Here is a 20,956-nt window from a genome sequence, read left to right on the forward strand (position 1 = left end):
ATGCATTGACACTGTTAGACAGAAGTATAAAAAAGTGTTGTTTGAAAGACAATTACGTCATTGGATAAATCAGATAAATAAAGACGGTATGTATGTGGGAAAACTAAATGCAATTTCTGAATTTCTCTCATGATACTAGTCTAAAGTTTCAGATTCTTTGATATATAAATTTAGGAAAGAGCATAGAATAGTGGACAGAAAAATAAATAAATTTATTACAAAAAAAACTACATGATGTATCAATGTTAAAAGATGATGCAGACAAATTTATACATAAAACAGAAAATCATATCCGTCATTATGGAGAAGATAAGTTTTATAACTCTGATCAAAGTGTATTTAAATTAGAAATTCATTCTGAACGAACACTAACAGAGGAAGGAACAAAAATAGTTGAGTGTGTTGTTTAATCAATTTCTACAACAACCCATACTATTAATTTTTGCTTGATGTATCATAATGATTATATTGACAAATAACATGATTTTAATTTTCATCTTTGCGCTGGCATTTACATTCATCTTCGATGATGTAAATCTTTTTGGTAGAAAGATTCCGCGAGATTATAATGATTAACTCTACATCTATTTATTATTACAATCAATTCTTTATTTACTAATTTGCCTGTAAATCATGACTTTTTACAGTTTTTGTTGAAATAAGTGAAATATTTAGTTCCTATGGCAACGCTTATTTCTATTTGTATGACGAAAAATAAATCTTTTTGAATTACAAGAATACGTGCCTTTTATAACCTTCATATAAATCACTTATTATGTTACATGCTGGTTATTAAATTAATAATCAACGCGTACCAATATGAATCTAATGGGTAAGGCTCACTTTAGAGAAAATAATCAAAATCCTGTCTATTTATAATATGAGTGAAGTAAATTATTATTTGTTACTATACCTTGAAAGACATGGTGAGAGGGATATCTGTTGATACAATTAGAGTTCGCATATTGATATTGAGAATAAACCTTAGACAGATTACACTTTTAGAATAATATTTATTGAAAAGGTGGCAGATTTTTACAATGTTTCGTTTGCAACAAATTAATAAGAGTAACACCGAAACTTGTTGGACTGGCGTAGTACAGAGTTCCGCATATAAATTATTTCAAAACAAACTTGCAATGAGAACTAAACGGTAAGAGCATAACTTTTTATACTCTTTTTAAGATGAGTATCTCAATTGAAAGTAGTCCTTGTTTTTTACATTATAATTTGCTGAATACATGGTTTTGTTACTGGTGCGCGTTCGCTTGTCCCAGTTTCGATCGGATGTATACATAAATTAAGTTTCCTTTTTAATTGTGAGAAAGAATTTCGAAACCTCCATAAAAATACGTTACAAGACGTAACAATGAATATGGATTTAAAGTTGTTTTCTTGGCAAGCAAGTCTAGTTTTTCATGGTCGCCGATGTTACAGTGAGAGAGAATTCAGAAAGAAGTAACTGTTACTGTAGAGTTCAATTCTTTTAATTCATTGTATTTTTTTTAATGTCTAGTATATAGACGTTCATGATAGGTTTGGTTTTAGTGGATTTCAGTGTTCCTAATGCATTCAAACAGGTCGAAAAGACGTAAATCTGTCTATTGCCAACGAAATCAGCAATTCAATAAAGAGCTATACATTCTGCTGTATATACGGATACTTGAATATCAATAGAGTTTGTTATGTAAATATACAGTTCAGGGCATATAAAGCTGCGCCTGTACATTTTCCTTCCGAAGTTTTAATATCATTCGTGAAAACAGCGATAGCATCACTCTTGTCTAAGAACTATTCAGCGTATCATTTTCATTTGCACATTACTTAAATCCGATGCTTAAGTTGATAGGTATAGACATAATCATTGTTTTGCAATGGTACTGGAGAATTGTTAACTTATCATTTGACTTAATGAGTGAGTATTTATCCATTATAGTAGATAAACACTTTGACAGAAGTTAGGGACGGAAGACCTCTTTATTTTTGATATGGTCGATATTTTTTATAAGAGTCTGCATGCTTAAGTTGTTTGTATTGGAGAAGAATTTAGCAATAAAATATTTGCATAAATATTCAACCCTATTTATAACGGAAGTTAATTAAATTCTGCTAGAACTAAGTTATTCGGCGTGGTTTTCCTGTACCCTCTAATTGCAGTGTGCTGAACATGTTCATACTGCTATCACACTCGTATCATAATTTTTTGAGAAATATATAAAAGAAACATATTCAATTATAGACCTAATATAACTTTTATACAAAAAAATAAGAATTCAAGGTGGTGAACTCCACGAAGTACTTCTTTAAACTTTTCTCACATTTAAGAATTCTGAACATTTTTTAACAACCGATTAGATTGGTTGAATTAATGAAAGCTTGAAGTAGCAGATAATTCCAAGAAAGCTATCGCTTTCACATCATTTCATGTTACATTTGTATATTTCAATGTCAAACGTTTCAGACAGGGTTTTTTAATTATTGAAGTGAAAAATCTTAATTTTTATGCTGGCAAATATGAATCAATGTCTGTTTTGACTTTTTTATTGCAATTAGTTAGAATTCATTTTTTCCTTGCTACTAAAGCATATTTGATATACAGAGCAATGTTCTTTTGGAAATTGAGAGACATTAACGCTTTTTGTAAATTGGAGAGGAAGTGTGTTACATATAATATATACAAGAAAGGGCTTAAAATACCTTCCTCACGGTACTTATTGAAGGTTAGATGGTAGTTGTTTTGCAGCAGCTGGGTAAAAGTGAATCTGCTTTGTTATAACTTTATTTGAACAACCTATTTCAGTTAGTGTTTTTAACAAAATGTCTATATTTATACTATCGAATGTCCCTTAACCGTCTAAAAGAGCCACAAGCAGGTATTTTTTCTTAAAGAACGTTTCTTCGATTTTGAAAGTCAGTGTAATACGAAGGTGGTCCGATAAGTACTTAGCCTACAAAAGAAACACGAAAATTTTGGAGAAGTAGCGTTTTATTTTTCAACATAGTCTCCTTTTAGTTCGATACACTTAGCCCAGCGATGCTCCAACTTCTTTAACCCGTCTGAAAAATACGTTTCCTCGAGGTCTGAAAAGTAGACTTTCGCGCAGCGATTACCTCCTCATTCGACTCAAATTTCTGCCCGGCGAGTGACTTTTTCAAGTTTGGAAACAAAAAGAAGTCGCACGGGGCTAAATCTGGAGAATACGGTGGATGGGGCAGCAGTTCGTAGCCTAATTCGACCAATTTGGCCATGGCGACGGCGGAGGTGTGAGCCGGTGCGTTGTCATGGTGGGAGAGCACTTTTTTCTTCGCCAAATGGGGCCATTTTTTCTACAATTCGACGTCGAATCGGCCCAATTATTCGGCATAGTACAGCCCTGTGACCGTTTTACCCCTCTCCAGGTAGTCGATGTAGATCACACCTTGTGAATCCCAGAAAACGGTGGCCATCACCTTTCCGGCCGATGGAGCAGTCTTCGCCTTCTTCGGAGCACTTTCGCCTGGTAAAGTCCACTGTTTCGACTGTTTCTTGGTCTCTGGTGTATACCAGTGGATCTAGGTTTCGTCGACTGTCACGAAACGGCGAAGAAACTCCTTCGGATTGCGCTTAAACAGCGTCAGACATTGCTCTGAAGTTGTCTCACGGTTGCGCTTGTTGTCCGGAGTGAGCAAACGCGGCACCCATCGCGCTGATAGCTTTCTCATGCCCAAAATTTCATGCAGGATATGACCCACGCGATTTTTTGAGATGCCTACGATCTTAGCTATCTCGCGCACCTTCAATCGTCGATCTGCCAATACGAGATCGTAAATTTTTGTCACGATATCCTCCGTGGTAGCCGTTTTCGGAGCACCTGGACGTGGCTCTTCAAAAATCGACGTGCGACCACGTTGAAACTCGTTAAACCAATTTTTCACGGTCGCCATCGAAGGAGAAGAGTCACCGTATACAGCAACCAAGCGCTTTTTGATTTTGCTCCGCGATTTCCCTTCCAAAAACAAGAATCGAATCACCGACCGATACTGCTCTTTTTCCATTTTTCAAAAATAACGGACACACTTGCTTTCACACGCTCTCAAAAATAAACTACAACTCCGATCCGGCTAAAATCTTGAAAGTAACCATCGAGAAGGTTGTACTACGTGATAGAATATTTCTTTTGCGAGAGAGGCGCCATCGGGCGGTGAGGATAAGTACTTATCGGACCACCCTCGTAAGAATGTCGGTGCAGGATTTACGTTTTTGTAAGCCACTTTGATTGATAGCTAACAAGTTATTGAGTTTCATCTACCACGAAAGTTCATTTTGAATCGGTCTCGCATACTTATATAAGCATAAATTTAGAAAAAATTGGCGAGACGCTGCTGCTGTCTGTTTTATAATAAAATGTTAAAATGAATGCTTCCAAGAATGCTTCTAATAATCATTATTTTGAAACATTTTATTGAAAGTGTAGACTAATATTACCTGATATTTAAATGGAAATTTTTGTAGCATTTCAAAGTATACGAGGTGTGATCAAAAAGTAAGGTGAATTTTTATTTTTCTCAAAAAATATTTATTTATTCATCAATTTTTATTTTATCTCCTTCAAAGTAATCCCCCTCGGATATAATGCACTTGTGCCAACGCTTTTTCCAATCCTCAAAGCATTTCAAAAAATTATTTTTTGTGATCTGGTTTAGTTCATCCTTCGATGCCGTCTTTATCTCCTCAATCGTGGCAAAACGCCGTCCTTTCATGGGCCTCTTCAGTTTTGGGAACAAGAAGAAGTCACAGGGGGCCAGATCTGGGGAATACAGTGCCTGGGGCATCATTACTGTGTTGGTTTTAGCCAAAAATTCGCGCACAAGCAACGATGTGTGAGCAGGGGCGTTATCATGGTGCAAAAGCCAATTTTTATTTTTCCACAAATTCGGACGTTTCTGGCGGATTGCTTCGCGCAAATTGCGCATAACTTGCAGGTAATATTCCTTATTTACTGTTCTACCCTGTGGCAAGAACTCATGATGCACCACGCCCCTGCAGTCAAAGAAAACTGTAAGCAAAACCTTTACATTTGATCGAACTTGGCGTGCTTTTTTTGGTCTTGGTGATCCAGAATGCCTCCACTGGGACGATTGAGTCTTAGTCTCGACGTCATAACCGTATACCCATGTTTCGTCACCTGTTATAACCCTGTTGAGTAAATCTGGATCATCGTTGACGTCATTCAGTAGCTCTTGGGCGATGCTCATGCGACGTTTCTTTTGGTCGAAATTGAGCAATTTCGGAACAAACTTCGCTGACACACGTCTCATGTCTAAAACACTCGTCAAAATTGATTGGCACGAACCAAATGAGATGCCAATATCATCAGCAATTTCTCTAATGGTAATTCGACGATTTCCCAACACTATTTTCTTCACTTCTTCAACATTCTCATCAGTTGTTGATGTGCTGGGGCGTCCAGAACGAGGTTCGTCGTCGGTGTCTTCTCGGCCTTCTTGGAAGAGTTTATACCACTTGTAAACATCTTTTTGGCTTAAAGTAGACTCACCGTATGCCACTTTCAGCATTTCAAGTGTTTTGGAACATTTGATTCCATTTTTCACACAAAATTTAATGCAAACTCTTTGATCCATGTTTTTAGACAGCAGCAAATCGTGGAGCACGCAAAACACTTCTAACCTTGATGCTTCTCACAAACAAACCAAACATACTACAAAGCTGAAATTTGGAACGTATGTTCTAGACGAGTGTACCGACATAACCAAATAAAAAAGTCGAAGATCGAACGGACGTAGCCCGCTAAATTTCAAAATTCACCTTACTTTTTGATGACACCTCGTATGCCATCTATTTTCGTGGCAAATTTGATGTTTTTAGTATCAAGGACAGTACTGAATTCGACAAAATGGAAGAGCACATTGAAAAATTCATTGCTTTTACAATCCGAGATCCATGTTGCGGTAAAGACAGGATTTTTTAGTGAGATTATATACTTAAAGTTTCAATAATTTTATTGAAAAATTGGAGATTTTTAGTTGTGTACTTTGACTGAGGTTTGTGAAGCGATTCTTAAGGAACTTACATTTTTGCATGACATAACTCAAGTTAGAGTGGGAGTTTAGATTTTCCGCAAACTTCATAATTTCTTTATCAATCCCCATCGACTACTGTAGTCAAAAGGTCACAGTTTAGCGCTTCGTCAAACAAAGTTAATACAGGGTCAACTGTGGTGAAAATTTTGGCTATCGGTTCAACTCCTAAAATTTTCCATCGCATAATTATTATTTTGAAACTTATCTCATTTCATTATCCTATATTTTAATAATTTTACATGATATTTCCTTGATTTTAACTAGAATATTTACTACAAAAAATAAAAACTGATGTTAAATAAAATAGGGAGATAAATAGTGAAAAGTTATATAATATTGAAGTTCCATTATAAAAATATTCACTTCTGTATCCAACAAAATATTATAAAATTCGTGAAATAATTAGTGAAATGAAAGAAAAAATGAAGGAATAGATAATATCAATATCACTGTCCTAAAAACTTATTAAAGTTCATTACAACACCAATTGTTAATATACTGAATACACTAGCATTGAAATAAAAATTTGGTCAGATGCATTAAAAGAAACAGTAATTATACAAATCCACAAAGTAAAAGAAAAATACCTATGAGGGGAGATCAATAAGTCTTTACAAAAAGAAGGAAAAAAAAGTTTTGCCTATGTAATTTTTTTTATTTTACAACATGATCTCCTCGAGGTCGATACACTCTATTAAACGGCCTTCTAGTTTTATTAAGCCATCAGAAAAATATAATTTTTGAAAACCCTCAAAATAGGCATTTGTTTCGGCGATAACTTCTTCATTCGACGTGAATCGTTGTCTGGCAATCCATTTTTTGAGGTTAGGAAATAAGAAAAAGTCACTGGGAGCCAAATCAGGCGAATATGGTGGATGGTCAATTAATTCGAACTTTATATCGCTAATTTTTGCCATCGAAACTGCACACGTGTGAACTCGACCATTGTCTTTAAGAAAGAGGCATTTGTTTTGTTCAAGTGAGGACGTTTTACTCTGATTTTTTCCTTTCAGCTAACCTAATAATGACGCATAATATTGTCCAGTGATCGTCTGGCCCTTTTCCTAGTAGTCGATGTAGATGATACCATACGCATCCCAGAAAACCGTAGTCATAATCTTGCCAGCTGACTTTACTGTCTTGCCTTCCTTGGGGCTGGTTCTTTTGCGGTAATCCAATGTTCGGCCTGTTTCAGGCCGAACCCTTTGGTTTCAGGAGTGTAGTGGTGTACCCATGTTTTAACTATAGTTACGAGTCAATGTCAAAAGTCTTCCGGATTAGGACGTATGCGTGCCAAAAGAGCCTCAGAGGTGACCACGCGGGTTCGTTTGTTTTCAACAGTGAACAAACGCAGCAGCCATCTTGCATATATTTTTTTCATCCCCAATTTTTCATACAAAATTGAAATAATTGTACCATTTGATACCCCTGTGGCCTCAACTAATTCTCGCAATTTGAATCTTCTATCACTCAACACCATATCGTGGATTTTGTTGACCATTTCGGGCGTACTCACTTCTACGGGGCGTCCTGAACGAAGTTCATCTTTTGTTGTTGTACGGCCGCGTTTAAATTCATTTACCCAGTTATAAACAGTCTTAAACACAGGGAGAGACTTGACATGAACGGCGTTCAACTCAACTGCTCGAAACTCTGTTTTTTCCATTTTTCAAATAACCCAATAACTTTTTGTTCAACCAACGCTCACAAAAAACGACTTCATGAATCGAGCTGAAAATTTGTACGATATCTAGTTAGTAGTATTGCTTGCCAAAAACATCATAATTCAAGCGTGACGAGCGCCATCTCTTGGATTTAGTAAAGACTTATTGATCCCCCCTCGTATCAACAAAGTTTAGACCAATATCTCTGATCTTTAACGTTGGTAAGATTTTTGAAAAAATCATGAATAAAAGACTTACGAAATTTATATACCATTGAAACTTAATATCAAACAAATAATTTCATTTCTAAAAAAACAAAGGAACCATAGATGCTCTCCAGTATATATCAAATTTGATTTATAAACAACTAGACTTTAGTGATCCCATAGTTATTATTTTTCTCGATCTAGCCAAAGCTTTCAACATGGTTGATCATAAAATTTTACTTGTTAAATTATATAATTATGGTATAACAGGAAGTATCCACAATCTAATTAAAAGCTATCTAAGCAAATGAAAACAAACAGTCAAAATCAACAATATACTCAGCAATACTCAGGAAGTTCAAATGTGAGATCCTCAAGGTACAATCCTAGGACTACTGCTCTTCATAATTTATATAAATGATATCGTACAAGCCTTACCAGATAAAAAAATTTTCTCTTTTGCTGGTGATATGGCAGTCATGTCAACTGGTAAAAATTGGAAAGAAACAAATACAAATATGAGCAATAAATTAGAAATAGTCGGAAAATGGTTAGCCATTGATAAGCTACCACCCAATATTGCTAAAACAGCTTACATTAAATTTGGTAACCACTGTAATACGGGGGGGGGGGTCAATAAGTCTTTACAAAATCCAAGAGATAGTGCTCGTCACGCTTAAATTATGATGTTTTTGGCAAGCAATACTACTAACTAGATATCGTACAAAGTTTCAGCTCGATTCATTGAGTCGTTTTTTTGTCAGCGCTGGTTGAACAAAAAGTTATTGGTTTATTTGAAAAATGGAAAAAATAGAGTTTCGAGCTGTGATAAAACATTTTCATTTGAAAGGCCTTACATAAAAAGAAATCACAGTTGAGTTGAACGCCGTTCATGGCAAGTCTGCCCCTGTGTTTAAGACTGTTTACTACTGGGTAAATCAATTTAAACGAGGCCGTACAACAACAAAACATGAACCTCGTTCAGGACGCCCCGTAGAAGTGAGTACGCCCCAAATGGTCAACAAAATCCACGATATGGTGTTGAGTGATAGAAGATTAAAATTGCGAGAATTAGTTGAGGCCACAGGGGTATCAAAGGGTACAATTATTTCAATTTTGTATGAAAAATTGGGGATGAAAAAAATATCTGCAAGATGGGTGCTGCGTTTGCTCAATGTTGAAAACAAACGAACCCGCATGGTCAACTCTGAGGCTCTTTGGCACGCATACGTCCTAATCCGGAAGACTTTTGGCGTCGACTCGTAACTGTAGTTAAAACATGGGTACACCACTACAGTCCTGAAACCAAACCTCAAAAAATGGCTTGCCGGGCAACGACTCACGTCGAATGAAGAAGTCATCGCCAAAACAAATGTCTATTTTGAGGGTTTTCAAAAATCATATTTTTCTGATGGCTTAAAAAAACTGGAAGGCAGTTTAATAGAATGTATCGACCTTCAAGGAGATTATGTTGCAAAATAAAAAAAAATTACATATGCAAAACTTTTTTTCCTTCTTTTTGTAAAGATTTATTGACCCCCCCCCCCAACCCCTCGTAGCACACCTAAAAATCTGAAAATAATAATACACAGAGTTGAATACATTAAATATTTAGAAGTGGTTTGTGATAGTAAGATGAAATGGAAATTTTACTTGCACAATATCTAGAAAAGAATCAAATATTTAATTTTTGTCTTTTACAAATTATCAAGAATAATGAATTTTTTGCCAAATTTGCACTACTTCACAGCATTTCTGTAAAATCATTATTATTCCACTTTGAAGATTTATCTCATATGTATATAGTAGAAGATAAAAACTACATATAATAGTATACAACTACTTAAAAGAATCAAAAGATTTAGTATAAAAACAGCTTTAATAGAGCTATTACATTCTTCAACAATCTACCAAATTATCTTAAAATAATGGTCAACATAAATAATATTAAAAAAACATTAAAACAATAAATCAAAATAAATCCCTGAAACTAGAGTCTTCGAAAACCACGCTGCATAAAATTGATTGTAAAGAAATCAATCAGTCATTAATCACCATGTTCAAAGATTTTTTGTATCCTACTTTGGATGTCCATGAGGATACGAATCACCTCAACAAAATTTTACTGGATGTTATAATATATTTACGAGTATGTACCCATGGATTTTACAATTTATACAATAGAGCGCGTAATAGATTAACTTCGTACAGCTATACTAAAATGTGACAAAAGAGTGATAAAGTACTAAAAGTTATAACAGACTTACAAGGGAACCACCCCAACCCTCCGCGTCCGATTTTTCTGCAATTGAGATGTGTTATATTTCATAAAAAAATACAAGACCAGTATTTTTTTTTTTTCGGCGGAAAAAGCTATCTAAGGGATGAAACCCACCCCCAAAAAACAGCCCCAAAAGCAGTTCTATAGCAATATCTTTAGTTGTAATGAATATTTTTTTATGAAGCAAAAAAACACAAGATACTTATAAAAAAAGTAACAGACACACATCAATTTGGTCCCCGGGAATTGTAACCGCTACGCTGTATAGAGGAAAAACTGTATTTTTAAGTGTATTTTTACCTCACAAAATCAAAAAATTATGTTAAAATAATTTAAAAAATGATATTCTAGTAGAAAATGATAAAACAAAATTGACATGTTTCGGGGTTTTCCTATTATCTATTATTTCGAGGGTGATCTACCCCTTAATGTTATCAATGCAATACAAGCAGTTGTTGATCGCAGATTATGCTGGTTATTTTATGTTCTATGACGCTCCAAAAAGCCAAACACATGTATACTTTTGTTCTGCCGAATAAACTATTTAGAGGGTGAAAGTTACCCCCGAAAGTTACCCCTCAACACCATTTTATAGCGAAATTTTCGTATTTTATGCACAGTTTTCGACGAAACAAACTCTAAAAAATTCTTTTAAAAAATTTTAGCTAAATATATGGATTTCATCTACAGGGTTGCAACCCAACCCAACCCCCTAAGTCACCTGAAAGAAAAGCTATGTTTTCAAATATTTTCTTGCAAAATTTTTTCAGAAGAAATTCCGTTTAAAATCTAACAGAAAAGTATACAGTATCCGTCACCATGGACTGCTATCCCTTCATTGAAGAGTGAACAGAGCATTCATTTGTTACTCTGATCCCCTACCACCCCAAACCCAATTTCCTCAAACCTCGAGCTAGTTACCCTGCCAAGCTCTAACCCCGAACTCCTGCACCCGAATTTCATCAACCGTCGAGCTGATTACCCTGCCACGCTGAACCCCAAAACTCTTAACCCCAATTTCCTTAACCATCGAGCTGGTTACCCTGCCACGCTCTAACCCCGAACTCCTACACCCGAATTTCATCAACCCTTGAGCTGGTTACCCTAACACGCTGTAACCTCAAAATCTTAAACCCAATTCCCTTACCCTCGAGCTGGTTACTCTGCCACGCTCTAACCCTCTGGAAAACCATTACAGTTAATATCTTCATAAGCGATAACAACGGCCCTTTAACTGTATCAGCTGTATACTGTCCTCCTAATAAAGTAATAACAAAAGAAGACTGGGCAGATTTCTTCAAAACATTAGGAAATTGCTTTTTAGCTGGAGGTGACAACAGTGCAAAGAACCGTGGTGGGGATCCAGATCATCAACTCCTACTTATAGAGACAATACTTTACGATGTTTCCAAAAAAACAACTATTTTCCAATATCATCCGGAGAACCAACATACTAGCCGACTGATATCAACAAGTTACCGGACTTAATTGACTTTGCAATAGTAAAAGGTATAAACAAAAAATATTTTGAAACATCATCCTGCTTAGACTTAACATCAGATCACTCTCCAGTATTAATCATTCTACACTCGCAAATAAATCAAAATAAAAAACCTTCACAATAACTGATTGGAATAAATACACTCTCTTCATCGAGAAACGTTTAACATGCAATATTCCACTTAAAATAGCTACTAACATAGAAAGCAGTATTACAACTTTAAAGTCACAAACTGAAGATATTTGTAATTACTCCACTACTGCAAATAGTAAAAAAATACAGCAAATAATACCGATAAATATTGCTAAAAAAATAAAAGAAAAAAGATCACTCAGAAAAAAGAACCAAATAACAAGATCGACTCAAGACAAAAAGGAACTAAACATAACAATTAAAGATTTAAAGAAAATGTTATACGAAAACAAAAATAAACAAATGCAAATTAGTCTAAAAGCTCTTAGTCTAGCAGAAATAACGGATTATTCATTATGGAAAGTAACTAAACGATTTAAGAGACCAACCTCATTTATATCACCTATCAGAAAAAACTGTGGTAATTAGGCCAGATCTGACGAGGAAAAACAGAAATGTTCGCAAAACATCTATACTCAGTCTTTAAACCTCATCAAAGATGAATCACTAAACAAGAAGAAAAAATTCTATTAGAAAACTCAGATATTCAAGAAGACATACCAATAAATGCAATGAAATTAAACGAAATATTATAAATAATTAACAAAATCAATTGCACAAAAATCCCGGATATGATAAAATTACAGGGAAAATGATAAAAAAACTACCCATAATAGCAATAAGATAAATAACAATAGTTTTAAATGCATGTTTTCGCCTTTGCTAATTTCCCTCTCAATGGAAAATAGCAGAGATTATATTAATACCTAAACCCGGTAAAGAGACGACACTTGTTACTTCATATAGACCAATCAGTCACCAATACTCGCAAAAGTCTTCGAAAAATTATTTCTAACTAGAATTAGCCCAATTATTGTGAATAAAAAACTTATATGAGACCATCAGTTCGGATTTAGATGATATCACTCAACGATCGAACAAGTTAACAGAATTGTTAACGTTGCGAGAAAAGCCATCGAAGACAAACAGTACTGCACAGGCTTATTTCTCGATGTCGCCCAGTCATTTGATAAAGTCTGGCACAATGGGCTTCTGTATAAACTCAAGCGAATGTTTACTGAACGTCACTATAAGTTATTAAAAGCATATCTCCATAACAGGTTATTCCAAGTTAAAATAAATGATAAGGTATCTCAACGTCAAGCAATAAAAGCAGGTGTGCTACAGGGAAATGTTTGAGGTCCAACACTATACCTGCTATACACATCGGATCTACCAAAGTCCCCAAGCATTATAACAGCAACTTATGCAGATGATACAGTAATTCTAACAACACATCAACATCAACATTTACATTACTGGCTTAACTCGTGGAGAACAATAGTAAACGAGAGCAAATCTATACACACTACATTTACTCTTCGGAAAGATACCTGTCCACCTATTAAATTAAACGACGAATACATTCGTCAAAGCGAACAGGTAAAATATTTAGGTATACACTTGGATGGAAGGTTAACATGGAAAGTGCACATATTTACAAAAAGAAAATAATTAGGATTAAAAGGGAGGAAAATGTACTGGCTCATAGAAGAAAAATCAGAGCTGAGAATCGAAAACAAACTTTTATTATACACAGCTATACTCAAATCAGTATGGACTTACAGCATTCAATTGTGGGGTGCTTCTTTCAATTCGAACGTTGAAATTCTGAAAAGATTCCAATCGAAAGTCTTTCGTAATATTGTACGCGCACTTTGGTTTGTCCCAAAACAAATCATTCAAAAATTATCTAAACATTCCAACAATAAAAGAAGTTAAAAATTTCTACGTAAAATATAATAATAGACTTCAAAACCACTCAAACGAACTTATCAGCAAACTCCTCAAAGATTCAATCATAAATACCAGACTCAAGAAATATAAAATAATGGAAGTTTAAACAGAATATTGTACAATGCCTCTCGATAATGTTAAGAAATAGTAAGAATATTCACTGGAGTAATCTTCTGTATCCATGTAAATTAATCATACAGTTATAAAAATTTACTTATTGTCTTCATGTAGACAGATTGTAAAGTATTTTAGGATTAAATAAAAAAAATAGTTGTAGATAATGTAGTGTTAACATCAACTTGGAATTTCACCAATATTATAAAACATCAAAGTTTGTTCCCTCACTATAGGGTAACATTAGAGGTTGATTTTACTTGTCTAGTCCGTCTAAATAAGATGGAAAGGATAATCTATGCAAAGAGAAGAAAGCAAGCATGAAATATTACAATACAGCAAGACAGATGCTAATCAAATTCTGGTGAAGAAGCTAGCAATAGAATAGTACAATATTTAGTTTATATTTTTGCTGCTTAATATTCACTACCAAGTTCAGGCAAGCTTTACAATTGTTGATTTTTAAATATTACTTTCTTTAGTTTTTAAGTTGTCTTTTTTTTCCTTCTGCTCTTTTTATTTTTTCTTTTCTCTTTTGTAATTATATGCCAGACCATCGCAGAGGTACCTCTCATGGATTACAATATTTTGTAATGTATGTATATTGCTAACCATGTAACTATGTACTTACTCTGATAATAAATAAATAAATAAATAAAATATGCAGAGACTTCAAAGAAAAATGTCACGTTTGATAATCTGATTATTAATTTTTCTTCAATCGTATGTTTACATTATATTTAAAAATTTATATTTATATTAAAAAAACGTAGGAAGAATATAACGATAACACTACTGGAATAATGAATCAAATAATGGTTGTAATGATAATTAACTCTTAGCATAATAACCGTTGTACTTAATTTAGTCAGTATAATAATATTTCCGTGAAGTCCGCAAATTTTAAATTATTACTAAATGGCTTACATAGAGTCTCCATGATACAACATTTTTTGTAATGTTTACATTAGCTATGCATACATTCAAAGACAATAAAAAAAGATTACAAACAAAGTAACTGATAATAGAATTTGTAACGGGGGGATAAACCTGCAAAATGAGAAATTTATATAAGAGCAAACTCCCACGATGCAGAGCAAACCGCCGCTCCGTTAACACGTATGTTAATACGTGTATTGATGTCCTGCAGTAGGAGCATCATGGACTTCCTGGAGCACCTGGTACCTTTTCTCCCTAGGCACCGCAAGCTTCCACGCTTCATCGTTGTCGATGGACCCTTCACCATCCTCATCAGGCTGATAATGATACAGTCTCCTTCCCACCACCTTCCAAGTAGGATGAGAGTGTGGGTCCTGGCATACTTCCTGGTATTGTTACAAATACCAGGCGTCAGTGGTCTCCGGCCGACTATTTATAGCACTCACTTCAATCCCCTCCTCCTCATAGGCCCTAGATAAAGCGTCTGGCACCACATTGAGATCCCCTCTTCGATATTCGATATCGAAGACATTGCCTTGCAATGCTAGCGCCCATCGCGCTAATCTTCCTGTGGGATTTCTCATATTGTGGAGCCATTTCAGGCAACTATGATCAGTGATGACCTTGAAGTGATGCCCTTCAATATACGGCCGGAACTTTCCAATGGCCCATACCACTGCCAAGCACTCTTTCTCGGAGACCGTATAATTTCTCTCAGCACTGTTGAGTGATCGGCTGGCGTATTCTATTACACGCTCCTCTCCATCGACATCCTGTGCGAGAACTGCCCCGATCCCACTGTCACTAGCATCAGTTTGCAGTACAAACTGACCGTTCGGATCGGGTGATTGCAGTATTGGGGCGGAAGTCATCGCCTCCTGCAATCTCGTGAAAGCTCGCTCTTGCTACTTCTCCCAAGAGAAATGTACATTCTTCTTTGTCAGGCGGTTTATAGGTTCAGCGATCATGGCAAAGTATAAAACGTCTATACCACGAGGTCATTCCCATGAATCGCTTCACCTGTTTGACAGTCCGGGATGTTGGATATTCTAATATCGGGCGTATTTTCTCGGGATCTGGTCTTACTCCGTCCTGGTTGACAAGAACTCCCAAGTACCTGACTTCCGTCTTACAGAAGTGACTTTTATCTTTGTTGATGGTTAGGCCCGCACCTAGAATTCTTTTTAATACCCTTTCTAGGTGCCGCTTATGCTCCTCAAAGGACGACGAAACCACAATTACGTCGTCAAGGTAAGCAAAAGCGAATGGATCCATATCCGGGCCTATCACCTTGTCCATCAACCTCTGGAAGGTCGCTCCTGCGTATGACAGTCCGAAGGGCATTCTCTTAAATTGAAAGTGCCCTAATCCAGGAACTGTAAACGCTGATATTGGACGCGATTCTTCCTTTAAGGGAATTTGATGGTACGCACTGCTCAAGTCCAAAGTAGATATGAACTTTGCATCCCTTATTCGTCTTAGGATGTCGTTCATATATGGTAAAGGATAGGCATCAGGTTTGGTAATTGCATTTACCTTTTGATAGTTCACACAAAACCTATACTTTCCATCTGCCTTCTTTACCATTACTACTGGACTTGACCATCCGCTAGTCGCTGGTTCGATAACATCCTTTTCCAGCATATCTTTGACCAGCGTGTGCATTTCCTCTCGCATTCTATCTGAGACTGGGTAGTACTTCTGTTTGATGGGTCGAGCATTTTCAACATCTATTTCATGCTCAACCCCCACGGCACAACCTAAAGCCTGACCCCCGTCAGGAATCAATCTTCTGACGAGGTCTTCAATTTCTTCAAGCTGTGACTCCGTTGCTTCCCATAGTCCTACCGGTGCGAGAAATGCCGTACCATCAATTCCAGCCACTTCCATTGGTACTTTCACTTGGGCGTCCTTAAGCCATAATTCATCCTCATCGGGATCCAAAATTGCGCGGAACTCTCTTATAAAGTTCGCGCCTACATAGCAGTCATCTGTGAGCAGCGGCGTAATGGCGACTCTGATTGTCTTCGTGATTCCCCCTACTTTAAAAGGGAACATCACGTGACCAATTATAGGGCACGGGCGTCCATCAGCAAGCCTTGCATCGCCCGCCCTGGTCACATTCAACCCGAGTCCCATCTCCGATGCCAATCTCAGTCCTAATTGACCCATGACCGTGGATGAGGCGCCGGTATCATAGAGTGCTCTGATTTTAAAGTCACCTATGTCTACCCGCAACCACCACCTGGTCTCATCCTCTGGGTCATATCCACGAGTCCCATCTTCGCCTCCTTTCATCGTGCTTTTCAGCGACTTTTTTCCTTCCGCGGCCGCGACGATGGTGGGCTGGCTTCTACTCGTGGATCCCTTCGGCAGAGGAGCTTTTTGTGTGGAGGGGCTCTCGCTGGAGTCTTCCCCCTCTTCCACAACCTGTATGTGGCCATCTGGTCCTTTCAGGATAACCACTCTCCTATTCTGCCGAGGGCTGACATCGGGTTCAATTGCCTTCCGCTCTAATATACTGCTATGTCCTAGGCTCTCTTGATGCCCTCCCAGGACTTGTTTGGATCCCTGGGTCGCCGACAACTTGCTGTTTCCCATCGGCGACCCGCAGCGAGAGGTCGAATTTACTGGAGGCGCGAAGATGACCTCTTCTCTTCGCTCTCCTTGTTGTTTCCCTTGTTGCAATCTGGGCAGAACTTGCGACTAAAACCCAGTTTGCCACAAGCGGAACATTGGAGAGGCTTAGTAAAGTCTATCTTCCGCCTCTGCCCTTCTCGCCGCTCGCCAGGAGACCTGGAAGAAGGAGAATTTTTCCTTCCTCCACGCCATCGGCTCTTACGCTGTTCTGGAGGGCTGGCTTGCTTGTCAGCGGCCAACTTGCGCAATATCCGCTCGATGCCCTCCAGGCGTTCTTCCATCTTCTTATCAGAAGTGGAAGCTTGCGTAGCCGATACCGATGCTTGTTCGGTAGGCCTCCTGACGGGGTTCTCCACGCCCAGTCCGCGCTGCGGATTTCCCTCCTTTTTCGCACGCGCCTTCCCTTCGCTGGCCATTGCAGCGGTTTGGGATTTACTACCAGCCGTTCTTTTGCTCGGCTGAGGGAAGATCGTCGAGTTGGGGTCAGCGAATACACGTGGACGGCGACCATAAGATAAGGTGTTCTGTACCTCGGTCACCCTCCTGTTGAATTCGCGTATCGACGTCATCTCGCTCCGGCGCAGCTGGATTTGGATGGTTGGAAGGAGGTTTGCATGGAGTAGGTCTAATAACCTCTCCAAAGGCATAGGTGGTTCTAGCCTATTGACAAGAGCCACCAGATTGGACACGTAGTCTCGCACTAGTTCGTCCTCACCCTGGAACCGGTTCTGGGCTTCCTGCAACAGCCTTTGTTGCTGTTGCGTACTTGTGCCAAACCAATCCCGGGCGTCCGCGACGAACTCGTCATAACTGAGCCACTGGTACTTGTTGTTATCGTACCAGGTCCTCGCGTTACCTTCGAGGATCTCTGATACGGAACAAAGCACTTCGTCGTCAGTTAGTCCTACACCTACGCGCAGATCCTCCAACCTCGACAGAAACGTATCTACGCTCTGTGCCCTACTGCCCGCAAACCTCAATTTCCATCCGCGGACAATTTTCCCAACATCTCGGGTTGTGGAGAGCCCTGAGAATATCTGATGTCCGGTGCCAGATGATCCGCTTCGACTCCTCTGTCGAACGGGTGCGGATCTCCCATAAACTTCAGAATCCTCTTCACCTCCTCTTCGTTGGACGACTTCCGGTGTGGTGACGTCCCTTCTCCTAGGTATTGGTCTTGGAGGAGCCGGTGTACTCCCCGGAATCCCCGAGTCGTAGTGACAGGTGTATGTGTCCTGAAAGTCCACATTACGTCCGGAGCGCGGTTGAACCGAGTCACGCTGAGAAGAACGGTTAGCACTGGCCATGTCATGCATTGCGTCTTCCAGCTCTCGAATTCGTATGCGCATGTCCTGCGCCTCGCGCTCCGCACACACCTGTAATCCCTGCAGAGTCTGAAGGGTTTCTAGGATTCGACCTACCAACTTTTGGTTATGGTCTATTCCCTCCTTCAGATACTCTATCTCTCGGAAGGCTTCACTCAAGGATAATTCTTCCTGAGGTTCCTTCCGAGTGCAGGATTCCTGCGACCTGGGGTCCGGATTGCTCCGTCTCTTCTCCCCCTTCTCCTGCTCTTGCGTGCTAAGGGCCTTCTGGATGAGTTCATCCTCTTCTTGGCGGCTGGCTTCACCCTCAGAGTCCTCATCCGGGCAGGTGAATGTCCTTGACATGTCAGTCAATGATATTCCCCCCCCCCCCTATTGATGATCCTGAGGGGATGGTCGCTGTTATCATCCGTGGTGGAGTTTTCCAACTCGTCACAGACTGTGTCAAGCCACGCTTGTCGGGATCGCCTCCTGCGCCCCGCTACCTCTTTGCTGTGCGTGGTCTCTTGAAAATCTGTGGCGGTGTACTCACCCAGCAACCATCTCCCAAGCCTAGCCGCCTGTTGGATGACACTTCCATCCTTGCGCAGCTCCAAATCCGCTAAATAACGTTCGCGCTGTGCGGAGGTCAGCTCTAATGCCCAATTGTCGATTTGAGCTGACAACAGAGCCATCTTGCCTCCGCACGGGTGTAGGATGCGGTTGAGGTTTAAAATTTCGGCCTAATCGACGACTACCGCCTCCTATCACCCAAGATATGAGCGGGGTGTACACTATTTAGTGTCAGTACTTTTAATACCTCCTTTTATGAGGACTTTTAAAAGGAGATTATGAGCGCGTGCAGTCTCCGCAAACTTTCTATAAATATTATAAAAATATCCTACCTAAGGTCGGAGCCTGCTGTTTGCTTGCTCCGCCTGGCTACTATTTGGACTGCACGCTTGGGTCGCGCTCTCTGCCTTATCGTTGATCAGGTGCTACCAACCCCCCTTTATCCACCTAACTGTGGCTGAAATAGGTTAACACCTGATTCTCCCGTACGATCTGAAATCACTTCGACCTACCAATAATTATCGCTTTCGGCCCTTTTTACAATAATCTTAACAATTTTTAACCAAAGGTTCGAAGTGGTTTCGTTTTTTCCCCAGCAGAGGGCGTACCGCTCACGATCTCGCTCTACTACCCGCTCAAACCATCCTAAGCGCTCGCGCAATCGTCTCTCTCTCTCGTGCGTCGATTACCTTCGACGCACAATCCTATTCGCACGACACGGGTCTTAATACCAATTAGGCGCCATGTAACGGGGGGATAAACCTGCAAAATGAGAAATTTATATAAGAGCAAACTCCCACGATGCAGAGCAAACCGCCGCTCCGTTAACACGTATGTTAATACGTGTATTCGCCTTAACGTCAGCTGACTTAACTTGGTTGTCTTCGATCAAGCGGAGTTGAACTCACCTTAAGTCACGTGCCCTGTGACACACGATGAGTTTTAAGTGTAATCGACTTTGCTCCTAATCCACTTAATCCCCTAGCTATGATCGGATTAAAACTTGCCTATTTCAATTGTTTAATCTATTAGAAAAAATTATATGACGAAATTGGCGAATAATTTTAATAGATTTTATTGATAAAAATCTCTACAGTCTTTATCGGGCCGAAAGACTGACGCACGCGAACAGGATTTACAATTAAATAACTTTCGGTGAGAAAGAGAGAGAGAGAGAAGATACGAAAATTGGCGCGATCTAACGCTCGGCGCGAATACAAAATTATCAACGCTAACGCGGCTAAACAAAATAATAAATATATTTAGACACGCGATAATAAAGGGAGGTGCACCTACCCTGCGGTGCAATTACGGTGATCAGCCGTAATTGTTGATGTCAGCAAAATATCAACTGTCTCTGTCCTTTGAATAATTGACTGCGCTGCCTCACTCTGCTATTCAGCTGCAAACTGCTTCCGAAGCCCCGTACTTGCTGTAATATCGCTATCACACTCACGCACGAGATTGTCCCAGGAAAACTATTACTCGGCGAGAAAAACTGTGCAAATAAAAATCGGCGATGCTCGTTCGAATACAGCTGAAGCGTAACTGCTAATTTGAAAGATCGCGCGCCCCCTCTCTCTCTCAATACTTAGAACTAACGCGCGAAAATCAGAATCGCGAACGGTTCGATTAATTGAATCGACTACCGTTGCAAATTACAGATATACACAAATTATAAATAGCTCCTTCAAAAAATGTTAATGAAAATATTTTACTATTAT

General features: G+C 38.7%; 1 protein-coding gene across 2 annotated transcripts in view; it reads right to left on the reverse strand.

The window, feature by feature from the left end:
• LOC131675316 (dynein heavy chain, cytoplasmic) overlaps positions 1–20,956 on the reverse strand; it is a 995,688-nt gene that overhangs the window by 463,784 nt on the left and 510,948 nt on the right. The window lies entirely within an intron of this gene.

This window comes from Phymastichus coffea, unplaced genomic scaffold (genome assembly GCF_024137745.1).
Source record: "Phymastichus coffea isolate CEN01 unplaced genomic scaffold, Cenicafe_Pcof_1.1 PCOF00018, whole genome shotgun sequence".
NCBI classification, from domain to species: Eukaryota; Metazoa; Arthropoda; class Insecta; order Hymenoptera; family Eulophidae; genus Phymastichus; species Phymastichus coffea.